Source organism: Alligator sinensis, unplaced genomic scaffold (assembly GCF_000455745.1).
Source record: "Alligator sinensis unplaced genomic scaffold, ASM45574v1 scaffold970_1, whole genome shotgun sequence".
Classification (NCBI taxonomy): domain Eukaryota; kingdom Metazoa; phylum Chordata; order Crocodylia; family Alligatoridae; genus Alligator; species Alligator sinensis.
Genome location: NW_005842094.1, coordinates 1,290,212 through 1,301,237, shown reverse-complemented (window position 1 = coordinate 1,301,237; position 11,026 = coordinate 1,290,212). Strand labels below are relative to the sequence as shown.

Genomic DNA, 11,026 nt, shown 5'->3' with positions numbered 1-11,026 from the left:
GGAAAAAGTGATGGGATCTGAATTTGACCAAATTTATCCTCTTCCTGTGGGCAGAATGACTCTTCTGGCTTCAGTGGAATTATTCCAAGTTATGCTGAGCAAGAGCAGAATCAGACTCTGAAATTTTAAAGATAAACTTTTTCCTTTAAAATCCTATTTTGAATTGCTAAAACTAACCATGCAAGCAAAAGCACAGATAAGAACAAATCAAGTAAGTACTAGTCTGCTGATCTACAGCAGAGCTCATGTTAAAATGCATGTCAAAATCATTATGGAACATAGCTAAAGCCATATGAAACCTTACTAATGATGCTTAGAAAGAAATAACAGCCTCTCAACAAAGGTAACTGCACCTTAAATTAAATATATTCTGCCAAAGGCTGGGCACAGAACCAAGAATGGGAAAAGGGGTAAGTAGCCACAGTTGCATTTCCCTGATCACCAAAGCGAGTGATTGTGTTCAGCCTTGGAGTAATTTAGAGCAACCTCTCATTCAGCCCCAGGTAACGGGTCCAACAATGCTCTGGCTACACCTTCTTTTTTGGAGACAAGACTTTTATAAGCATGCAGGTGGAGGATGGCTGTAGGAAGCGGGGTGGACCTGTTCCTGAGCTGGTTGTGCAGTTCTGTCCTTTGGGCAGCAATAAAACCCTTTGTGTTGCTAAAATGGTTCACAGGGACTGGCTGTTGGAGGGTATCTGGACTACAGAAGCTATACTGATCATTCCTGGGTCTCCAATTTGCTGCTTCCCATCTTTGTTGGGGGAATATTTCCATTTCTAAGCTCTGCACTCAAGGCTTCCCCAACTTTCCCCAGCTGTGATGTGGAATCATTTCTCCCTTGTTCATCTCTGGACCTCATGATTTTGAAGTTGTGCATGGAAATCTGTCTCATGAGTCTCCATCTACACGGCATTACTTATTTGTCATTTACTTATCTAAATCAAGGCTGCCTGAAGGAACGTGTCTGAAACCAGATCTTCAGTCACAAGAGAAGGACTTTGCCACTGTCAAGAATGGACTGACATGTGGACTGAGCAACCTCCCGGATTATTGCAATAAGAACCAGCTTCATACCAACCCAACCAAGACACAGGTCACAGCCTTTCACCTACATCATAGAAAAGCCACACGGAAATTAAACATCACTTGGGATGGACTCCCACTGGCTAATCATCTCAAACGCTGAGTATTTGGGGGGGGGGTACATTGCACTGAACACTTACCTTCAAAGCACATGTAGAGAAGATGAAAGGGAAAGTCAACACCCGAGACAACACGCTTCAAAAGTTGGCCACTTCAAAGTGGGGAGCATTTTGTGATGCTCAGTTGCACCCTTGGACACGACAGCTGACAGGGCACCACTGAGATGATAGAAGGAAAGACTATGTACAATCAGATGCCCTGAGATGGACCTGGAACCCCAAGAGGACCTTCTCAGAGCGGCTGATACAGACTGGTCAATATGGCGATGCCTGAACTGCCTGCACACACAAACTGGAAGTTCAAAGACAAACATGATCAAATGGGCTCCTCTAATGACACAAACACATGCAAGTGTAGTGAAGTACAGACAATGGAGCACTCGCTCCTTTGCTGACCCCTGGGTGAGACCTGCAAGAAGGCGGACCTTGCTGCAGCAGTGCAAAGAACTGTCACTTGGACATGATTCTGGAAAAAAATCTAGTTTACGACAAGGACATGAGAAGAAGTTGTGATTTGCACACCCAGATTTGCATGTGCAGTCTGTTGCATCCACATAGTGGAACACACATATTTTGTCCAGTTGTTCATGCATTATCATCATCATCACATCCATTAAGAATATTCCAACTTGAATCCATCTCTATTAATTAGTATTCACAAAGTGCTTTGAAGAGAGAAAAAAACTTGCTGTGCTATGAATACTGAGTACTATCACGGGCAGCAGAATCTGCAAAGCCTCTAGTCTGCACACAATCAATCCTCCCACCTATTTCAGTGGACTTGGGCTGAGGCGGCTTTGTTTGGTGACTAATTTTGTACACAGCATAATTCTGTATTGCACATGCATAATTAGAGGCCGGGTTGAGGCCCTTTGCACATACCGTGCTGGTTATATATTTAGATGTGTTTATTAATTTATTTTACCATTCCAGTTTCCTTTCTTTTAATCTCTATTTATAATCTGCTGCAAACAGTGGCCAGGAGCTGTCCTTGATCCATCTCACCAAGCTGCATGCAAGGGTCTTCCTATGGATTTTTATAAACTAAAGGCCAACCCTGCAAATGCTTCTGTCAAGCAGCTTATACAGCTCTGGGGGGCTGCAAATAATCAGCTTATTTGCTCTACTGAAGTCACACACTCAGTCATAATTGCTGCAGGATCAGGCCCCAATGGCACACTCCCCACATTGGGTGTTGCTGTGTCTTACTTCTCTATTAATGAGTTGCCTGGATTAAATGTATCTGAAGTGAGTACACAAGCAATAACTAAGCAAGAAAAGCCTCCAGCTTTTGGCATCAGAAAATCCTATATTGCTTCAAGTTACACATTAGATGTTTTTAAGCCACAACACACCTTGAAATATAATTAGCAATGAATCTACTAATTTTTTATGTGGATGCTCATTTGAGCTGCATTAATCATTTAAAAAAAAAAAAAGCCAGTAAGTACTTGATTTTGCAGGCATGTGCCAAAAAAGATGAGTTTTCTCATTTTTCCTCCTGACTTGTTTTGACAGGCACAACATTTGTAAAAGCTGCAACTGCAGTAACAAAAACAAAAAATCACCAGTGAAAAAAAAAACCCTAAACAAAAAATGTTCCCCCCTCCAAATGACTTTTCTGGAATGCTGGAAAGTTTTAAAGTTAGAAACCACTGAATTTCCACAGAAGGTTGAAGCTATTAGCAAACACATGAAAGACAGCAAGCAGAGTATTGTGAAAAAAAAGATATTTGGACAGTTATTTCAGTAACACTTTATTTAAAATGTCTGGTTGCTGGCACTTAAACAGTGCGCGTGACCTGGGTTAGTGAATGGTTATTGCCAAACAACAGATCCCCGAAAGAACCTTTGCCATGAAGCTAGCAAAGTGCAGGGAAGAACTCATTCAAGTAAAAGTGTTACATACATTTTTCTGGGTTTTTAAAAATGTCATTAAGATACAAGTTCCGCCTATGCCAAACAGCTCCTGGGACTGGCATGGTTAAAGCACTTCACTTTGTATAGCTAATATCACACAAGGGAGCAATGTGACAAGTATCACATCCTGCTGCCTTTGACTCCCCAACCTGAACCATCAGGTATTCGCTGAGCTCACTGGGAGCAGCCTTTAGCGTAGGTCCAGAGCGGGGCTTGACCTAGGACAGCTGCAGCAGACATCCAAAGTGCACCCCCAGCAGTAAGATACCAGGAAGAGAAATCAGGGGAGAATATTAACATGTCTGGAGTTTTATGGTTTTAGAAAGACATACCCCTGACAGGCAAGAAGTTAATGTGGCTCGGTGTTCGAACACAACCCTCCTTCCACACCGAGCACCGAGAACAGAGCCACACTATCTACAACTGCTACTGTTAAGCCTCAAGCAAAACTTTCCAGACCACTGTGGACAGAGCCTATATCTGAGAACTATCCTAGGTCAAATCTGAGTGGATGAAACCACCAGGCAGAGGGTAGCAACATTTTATCAGGAGTTTCTCACTTATCACTTTGGCAACTGCTCTCCTCCAATGCTCCAAACTCCATCTCCATCGCATGGAGAATCTGTGCAAGGGTCAGACCTGGACAGACTACTCTCTGTGATCGGTATGAGAGATGAGTTCACCTCCGTTCTTTATCTGTCCTAAAAGAGATTTGGTTTTTAATACTCACCCCACTTACACAGCCCTAACTAAAACCCTGGTGACAACAGTGCATGTTTAAATATGGCTGCTGCCAACCTGGATCAGATACTACTTTGGATAACTCCTTCATTGCCGGTAGATCCAGGAATCATCTTGCAGTTTGTAAGTGCCCAGCTTCTGTCCACGGGTTATCCTTGGTCATGGCAGGGCCGAGTTATTTGGTCTGACAACCCTGTTACCAGCAGAAAATGGATATATTCCCAAGTTTGGGCTGCAGTCAGCTGTATGCAAAACCAGAGAGTATTGTAAAGCAAGCAGAAAATGTGTCCTTTGCATTATCTGTGAGTTTGTGAATGGATAAGTCCATTTGTTGCTGCTGTAGTTGCATATCATTATTGCTTAATGAATTAGCTCTTCCCAAATAATTCATTCTGAACTGTACATCTGGGCGATTCATCTTTAGGAGAATGTTGTTGCCTTCTTGGTACTTTTTCCTATTAATGGATTCCAGCAGATTCCAGGTTTCATTGATGCAAAACCCTCAAAACAGTCGCAAAAAGTTTAGAATGACATGGACCCTTTTCATTTCTTTCCAAAAGTGCAAAGGGAAATAAAGAGCTTCCCACAAACCAGTGCTCAGTCATACATATTAATCCAGGTGCTGCTGACTCCAACGTGCTTCATTATAGAGCTACAGCTAGCTTCCCATGTTGTTGTTATAAAGACGGGGACAAATCCAGCGAGGTACAGGGATGTGATTCAGAAACGTCAAAAATGTCACCTGCACTGGCAGACCACTGGACTAGTGCAGTCAAGACACACTGATTTCTTCAGTCAAGGGCACACAAGGTGTTGTGGTTAGCATCACAACTAGTCTCTTTTGCACCGCCAGCCCAACTGACCAGGTCCTATATACCACAGGGCCAACGGAGGGGATCAAGGTTTTGACTCGTGTGTCTACAACCAGAGCAAGAAACCTTAACTGCTTTACCGCCGACCCTCACCTGGCCAGGAATAGGCCAATGAAACAGAGTATACAGGCAGTCCTCAGCTTACAACATTTCGAGTTACAACGTTTCGCACTTACAGCATTTATAAATCGACACCCTGTTTCAACTTTATGACGGCAGTTTCAACTTTACAACGCTTGATCCAACACAATGACACGCCAGCAAACAGGTTTGCTACATCGCCCATCTCCCTGGAGAACATCTGTCCAAACTTCCTTGGACACTTTCTTTAAGAAAGCAGATAAGCCTCCAGAAAAACCTGCAGCCAAGACTCCTGAGAAGACTCCAGCCAAGAACCCTTCAAAAAGTCCATCAAAGTCACCTCAAAGAAGTCCTTTCAAATCAATATGATTGCTATTTACAATATAAATACATTAATGTAGCTATATTACTCATCTATAATTGATTGAGTACAAAATTCTGGGGTATTTTTGGTGAAAATAGGGTATTGGGCCTTGGTTCAGGAACCCATCCCCCCGTTTATAACATTGTTTCCTATGGGAAAATCAGTTCCAAGTTACGACGTTTCAACTTAAGACGCGATTTTCAGGAACCAATTGTGTCGTAAGTCTGAGGACTGCCTGTATTCCAATCCTCTGGGCCAAACTGATTTGAGCCGTCTCCGTGTTAATTTGGAGCAAGTTCACTGAAGTCAGTGGATGCCTCCTGCCTTAGTCCTGTGTGCCTGAGCCTCCAGTGACAAAACCAGTTTGTGTTATACGCTGCTTTCCTAAAGACCACATTAGCCATGGACCCACGAGCACACAAGAGCTTTCTGTTAGAGCTTCCTGCTCTTTGTTTAAGAAAATACATTAACTAGAGGAAGAGAGTTCTCACTACAACCCTGATTACCATTTCCTTTAATTCCATCAAAATGACTTCTCCCTAACCCACTCTCCCAGCCAGGCGAGCGACTCAGCCTGTGGAGTGTATGAACTCCCTTCATCTTTTCTGCAGTTAATGTTTTGCAGATTTCGGCAAGCCTTCTGGCTTGTGTGTGGAAAAGTACAGTTTGAGCAGTGACAAATAGAAAGCACATGCTTATTAAAGCTACATTACACAACCCGAGCTGCTTTAATGTCATCTGCTCCTAAAACAACAAACCTGTGGGGACTTGTGCCTATGTGTGTGTGTCTTGGAAAGGGAAGGCAGGTTTGAGGTTATGATGACTCATGAGAGCAGGCTAGTGTATGGATCTGGGTCCTTGCGGGATATGCCAGGACTAGAATTAATTCAGAGTCACCATGGAGAGTTGAGTGGCCATCTGATTAATAGATAAACGTGTGTAGGTTATTCAAAGCACTAGTTGGTTGGGCGCCAGACAGCATCTGGCTTCCATAATGTTGCCTAAGCCCCATTCACCTGTAACAATGCCATTGCCATAAACACTATGAAAGCAACATGGGCTACAGTGGCAAACTGGTAGCTGTTGCACTCTTGAGTTACTTGGCGGGGCTACCTGTAAATACTCTTATATCCTAAGCAGATTTGGACGAGGAGCTCAATTTTCTTACTGAGGTTCATCCTTACAAGGAGAGAGATCATTTCGGCCAACACGAGTGAGTCCTGGTGGGATCTGTGAATGCACCCTTCCCCTCTGGTGGAAATACTGTCTGCTTCCATTGCTGTTGCTTTGGCAGGCTATTAGATCAGGGGTGGCTCTCTGAAAACAGGAAACTTCTGCAGATCTGGGCGCCTTGCCCCTCCATCTCCATCCTGGCGAGGATTTGTCTGGTGTCTAGTGGTCCTTGAATGCTTTCAGCTGTCTCTCTCTGTTTGACTTACAGTCTGAGGCAGGCGTCACAAGCCAAACTTCTAATCTTTTTGATTTCAGTCGCTGGAGCTCAGCGGCATACGGTACATCATTGGTATGCAGCAGTAGTAGCATTTGACTTAGACAAATGGTCCCTATGTGAACTCAAAGGCTGTGTCTTATTTAATTTTGTCATTTTCAATTAAACTTTGCCTGTCCTTCCCTGACTGCTTGGAGTCCTGTTTAGTACTAATATTTAATATTTACTCACTTCAAAGTGATTTCCTTATTTCTGCTGCAGATTTCAGACATTCATTCGGAGATAAAAACGCTGCTTGATTTTAGTTTCTCCCCTTCTTTTTTCTCTAAAATTCGTGGTCGGTGGAATGCAATGTCGGCAGCAAGATTCAATTAATATTATATCGCTATTTTCAGACACTTGGAACTGGCAAAAAAATAAAACCAACAAAAACCTGTAAAGGCTCCTGAGCACAGTGACATGTAAAACTAATAGAAGAAAAGTGAAATAACATTGGGTATTATCACAACTTTTTCAAAAATGCTTTCTGAAGTAATCTGTATATTTTAAGTTTCCCACAGTGATATACTTTAAGTTTTTAAAACAACACAAACATTTGCCTTGGCTATTGGCCTAGTGTAAAGAATAAAAATTATCAACACAACTAAATGACTTAAAAAGACTAGGTATTCTCCCCAAGGAGAAGCAGAGAATGTAAAAGTAATCTGTGCAGGCGTGATCCCATTCACATGTGGCCAGCAAAAACAAACTGGTTCGGGCAGCTATCTCTTTTAAATGGAGAGGTTCCTTTCTTTACCTGTCCATCATCTCCCTAGGATGCTCACATACCATCTGGCTAGGCTACTTTAGATATAATTAATATTTCTCTGTATCTTGTTGGTGTCTTTTTGGTAATAATGTGATAGTTATTTACTGGTTCTCTGCAGGAATAAATTAAAAAAAAAAACCCTAGAGGCTTTGGAGACCACAGATCTGCTGGCAGATGCTAGTGGGCAGGTTATCTGCACCTCAAGGAGGTTCATGGCCAGGGGCCTATCACCTTAGCGGCCTTGTGTTAACTTAAGGCATTAGAATATGTTCTCCTTTTTGTTTCTTATTATTAAGCCTCACTGTGAAAATGAGCAATAAAGTTCAAAACTCTCTCACTGTGACTTCCTTGGTAGCTTCCTACTGGCGCCCGGAAGCAGTTCTGAAAGCTTCCGTAATCAGAGAATGACTCATGCACAGTGTGTGTCAATGAATGTGCTGGAAAATAAAATACAAGGTTGCTATAAAATGGACTTGCTAGATAATAAATAAGGTTTCAAATCTGCAGCAGACTCGCATTCCAGTCCTACTGTCTTTCTGCTTCCTTCCTGTCCTCCAGGACCCATTTTACTACTGGGAAGACCAGAGCAAACTCAACCAGCTGGGCGCCTAATGGACCTCCACTGCTCACTGCTACCCGGTTTGGACTCTTCTTGATGCATCTTTCTCTGCCAGCCAGTATTTTCAGCAGAGGAGGAAGGGTGAAAAGAATTGAACTCGTGATTGTTGTCATCCACCTGTTGCCTCTTTTCTTATCTGTAGATTGTAAGTTTGTTGGGGGAAATGGACTGCATTTTTGTGCTGCATTTGTACAACTCCAGGTGTGGTGGAGCCTGGTATATGCCAACACCTTGTAAGTGCTACTACAGTACAAATATGTGAAAAATTAAAACAGTTACAATGCCCTATTGTAATTCACCAGAAGCAGGAAAAAATATCTGAGATCCACACCTGCCTTTTTACTTGCTCAAACTCATTCTGTTTGGACAAGTGTCTTTCACCGTAACCTTCACAGATCGCTACCCTGAGCAGAAAGGGAAATTCGTTCAAGTTAATGGATTCCAAAAATGTCCAATGCAGGTATGATCATTCTGGAGGGGAAGGAGGAATTTTCTCAACCTAATCCAGTTGGCTGTTCATTAGACTTCAACTTTAACTGGACATATGGGCTTGGGGGCCACTGTGGGCACAACCCTTTGATATCGGAGCTGAATTGGGTTTGGCTGACTGCAGGCCCTGAGCATGTATCTTCACTTTCACACTATATTTTTCATTTTCTGCCATTTCAGAAATGTTCTATGGAACTGGGTTGAAACCAACAGGGCTTAATGGAATTTTAATAGGATACTTTAGAAATTACTTTCTAAACTTACATAATTTGATAGAGCATTATATCTCTTCTGTAACTATCCTACAGTTCTTTAGAGGGGATATATTTAAAATGTATTTAAATGTCATAGAATGGCTCACAAAACCACTAAATGGTCTAAATTTGATAGGACTTTGGCATAGTGGTGTCCTGAACTATCACATAAGTGCCAATGTACATTTTCAGGTATGGCTTTATCAAGGTCTTATGTAGAGTTTAGATTATGGTTTGCATAGGATGGCTTTAGTCCCACTAAAGGCATACATCTAGTGTTAAGAACATGAATAGTCCCACTAAAAGCATACATTTATGCCTAAAAATAGACACATGCTTAAAAATCTTACTAAACTGAGGTCTGGTGATTTTTTTCCTCTAGAGACAGCTGCATTTCAGTAAGGTGAAGTCAGCCCAGTTCACGTAGAACCACATTTTGCCCTCTGGGATCAGTGTGAAATTGCCAGTGGCTTTAAAGGGAGTTTTCTGAGCACCTCTGAAGGCAGAATTCAGCCTGTTGATGTGTGGATGAAAGGTGCTGTATAAATGTCAGCCTTTATTATTGTTACAAATTTCCGGCTTCTGTTATTAAGACATTTTTATGTGGATCTTTGTACGTCTCGAAGTCTGCGAGTTTGGACTAAATGCTTGTCACAAGTTTTACTGGCATCCTGTGGTGGGGGGATTGCTTTAACTTTGTGCTCTTCTAACCTTTCCTTCTGTTCAGGGAATAAACCTCTTAAAAAAAAAATCCCACAACCTCATAAAAATGGAGTAAACTCTGGGCTCTTTGTTTTTCTCAGGCCTAACCTCCAGGAAGGCTATAAATTCATTTATTCTGTAAAACTCAAAGAGGTAAATCTTCAGCATAATGTGTGGGGAATTAGCCACTTAACTCCCATTAACGTTAATGGGAACTGAATATTTATTTACCCCACAGCATATAAATCTTAGCCTTGTAACTTGTATGGTTTCTTACTAACATGTTTCCATTGTTCTATAGATCCTACTTATCCACCTAGAATGCATAGGCAACTGGTAGGGGGTGCACAGGGGTGCACGTGCCCCCCCGATGGGGTTGGTGGCCCCCCAACAGATGACACCGATGCTGTTTGTAGTGCTGGTGCCCCCTCTGACAGGGCTGCCACCATCGGCGGCTTCTGCGGGTGCCCCCCAGATTCAGGAGGCACCAGTCACTCATGCTAGAATGCTTACCAGGTTGTCAGCTCAAAAGTAATATACTGGACACTTCTATTCCTTCCCTTTATGTAAGCCATAAAATCCATCTGGGTTGTGTAATGTGAACTCTACATCAGATAAACTCAAACTGCCTCTGCTTGGTGTGGGCGCTAGCATTTGCTCAATTCCAGAGTTGTCCAACGTGGAGAGGCTTTTGTGTTGGGGTGAGGACATGGATGGTTGGGTCTACGGCCACTTGGGAATCAAGGTGCCGACCAGGGTCAGGATGGGCGAGCAGAATCTAGGGACAAACCAGGTCAGGAAGCCAGAAGGTCAGTCTGAGAGGAGGGTCTAAAAGTGAGATCAAGCAGAGAGCCAAGTCAAGGAATAAGCCAGAGGGGACAAAAAAACAGTCTTGAGTTGAGTTCAATTAAGTCAAACCCCATTGCCCAGACACTTCCTGTTCCTACTCAGGGCTTTATAGGGGGGAATTGAAGGGTCAGTTGACCCCCACTAATCACTTGGGTGACAGGTGGAGGGTTAGGCCTTGTTGAAGGATTCAGGCCGCCCTGGATCAGCCTGGGTAATCAGTCATAAAGTGGCAGATCAAGATAAGTGGCTGTGTTGGTGAGACTGAGGTCCCAGGTTTTGAGGCTGCAGCCTGACACTTTGGGGCTGTAATAAGCTGTGGGAACTGTTAGAGATCATAAGCATGATCATCAGGGATCAAGAATAGTAGTGAGACTGAATGGGAGCTGAGGGCACCTGGAAGCTTGCAGGAGGTGCACAGTTACTGGAAGGATTTGTGGTTTTAAATACCTCTGTCTTGGACAGACACAAGAAGCCAATTCACAGCATGAATTAAACTCACAGGTCCAACGCCCTTTGTATTTGTCTTCTTCCCCCAACCCAAACCAAAAGCAAGCAAATCAGCCAATCACCCTAACACTAGACTACACCTCAAACAATGAAGAACCAGAGACTCTGGAGCCTTCTGGAGACTTCATCATTATTGTTTGATTTCACTTGAAAGACATTAAGATGCTA

The 11,026-nt window shown here is 42.9% G+C and overlaps 1 long non-coding RNA gene across 2 annotated transcripts in view; it reads left to right on the top strand.

Moving 5' to 3' along the window:
- LOC112550386 overlaps positions 1-9,584 on the top strand; it is an 11,512-nt gene extending 1,928 nt beyond the window's left edge. For both annotated transcript variants that reach the window (XR_003094199.1, XR_003094198.1), the window contains one exon: positions 7,997-9,584. This is a non-coding gene — a long non-coding RNA (uncharacterized LOC112550386). The remainder of the gene's footprint in view (positions 1-7,996) is intronic.
- Positions 9,585-11,026: the final 1,442 nt, after the last annotated feature.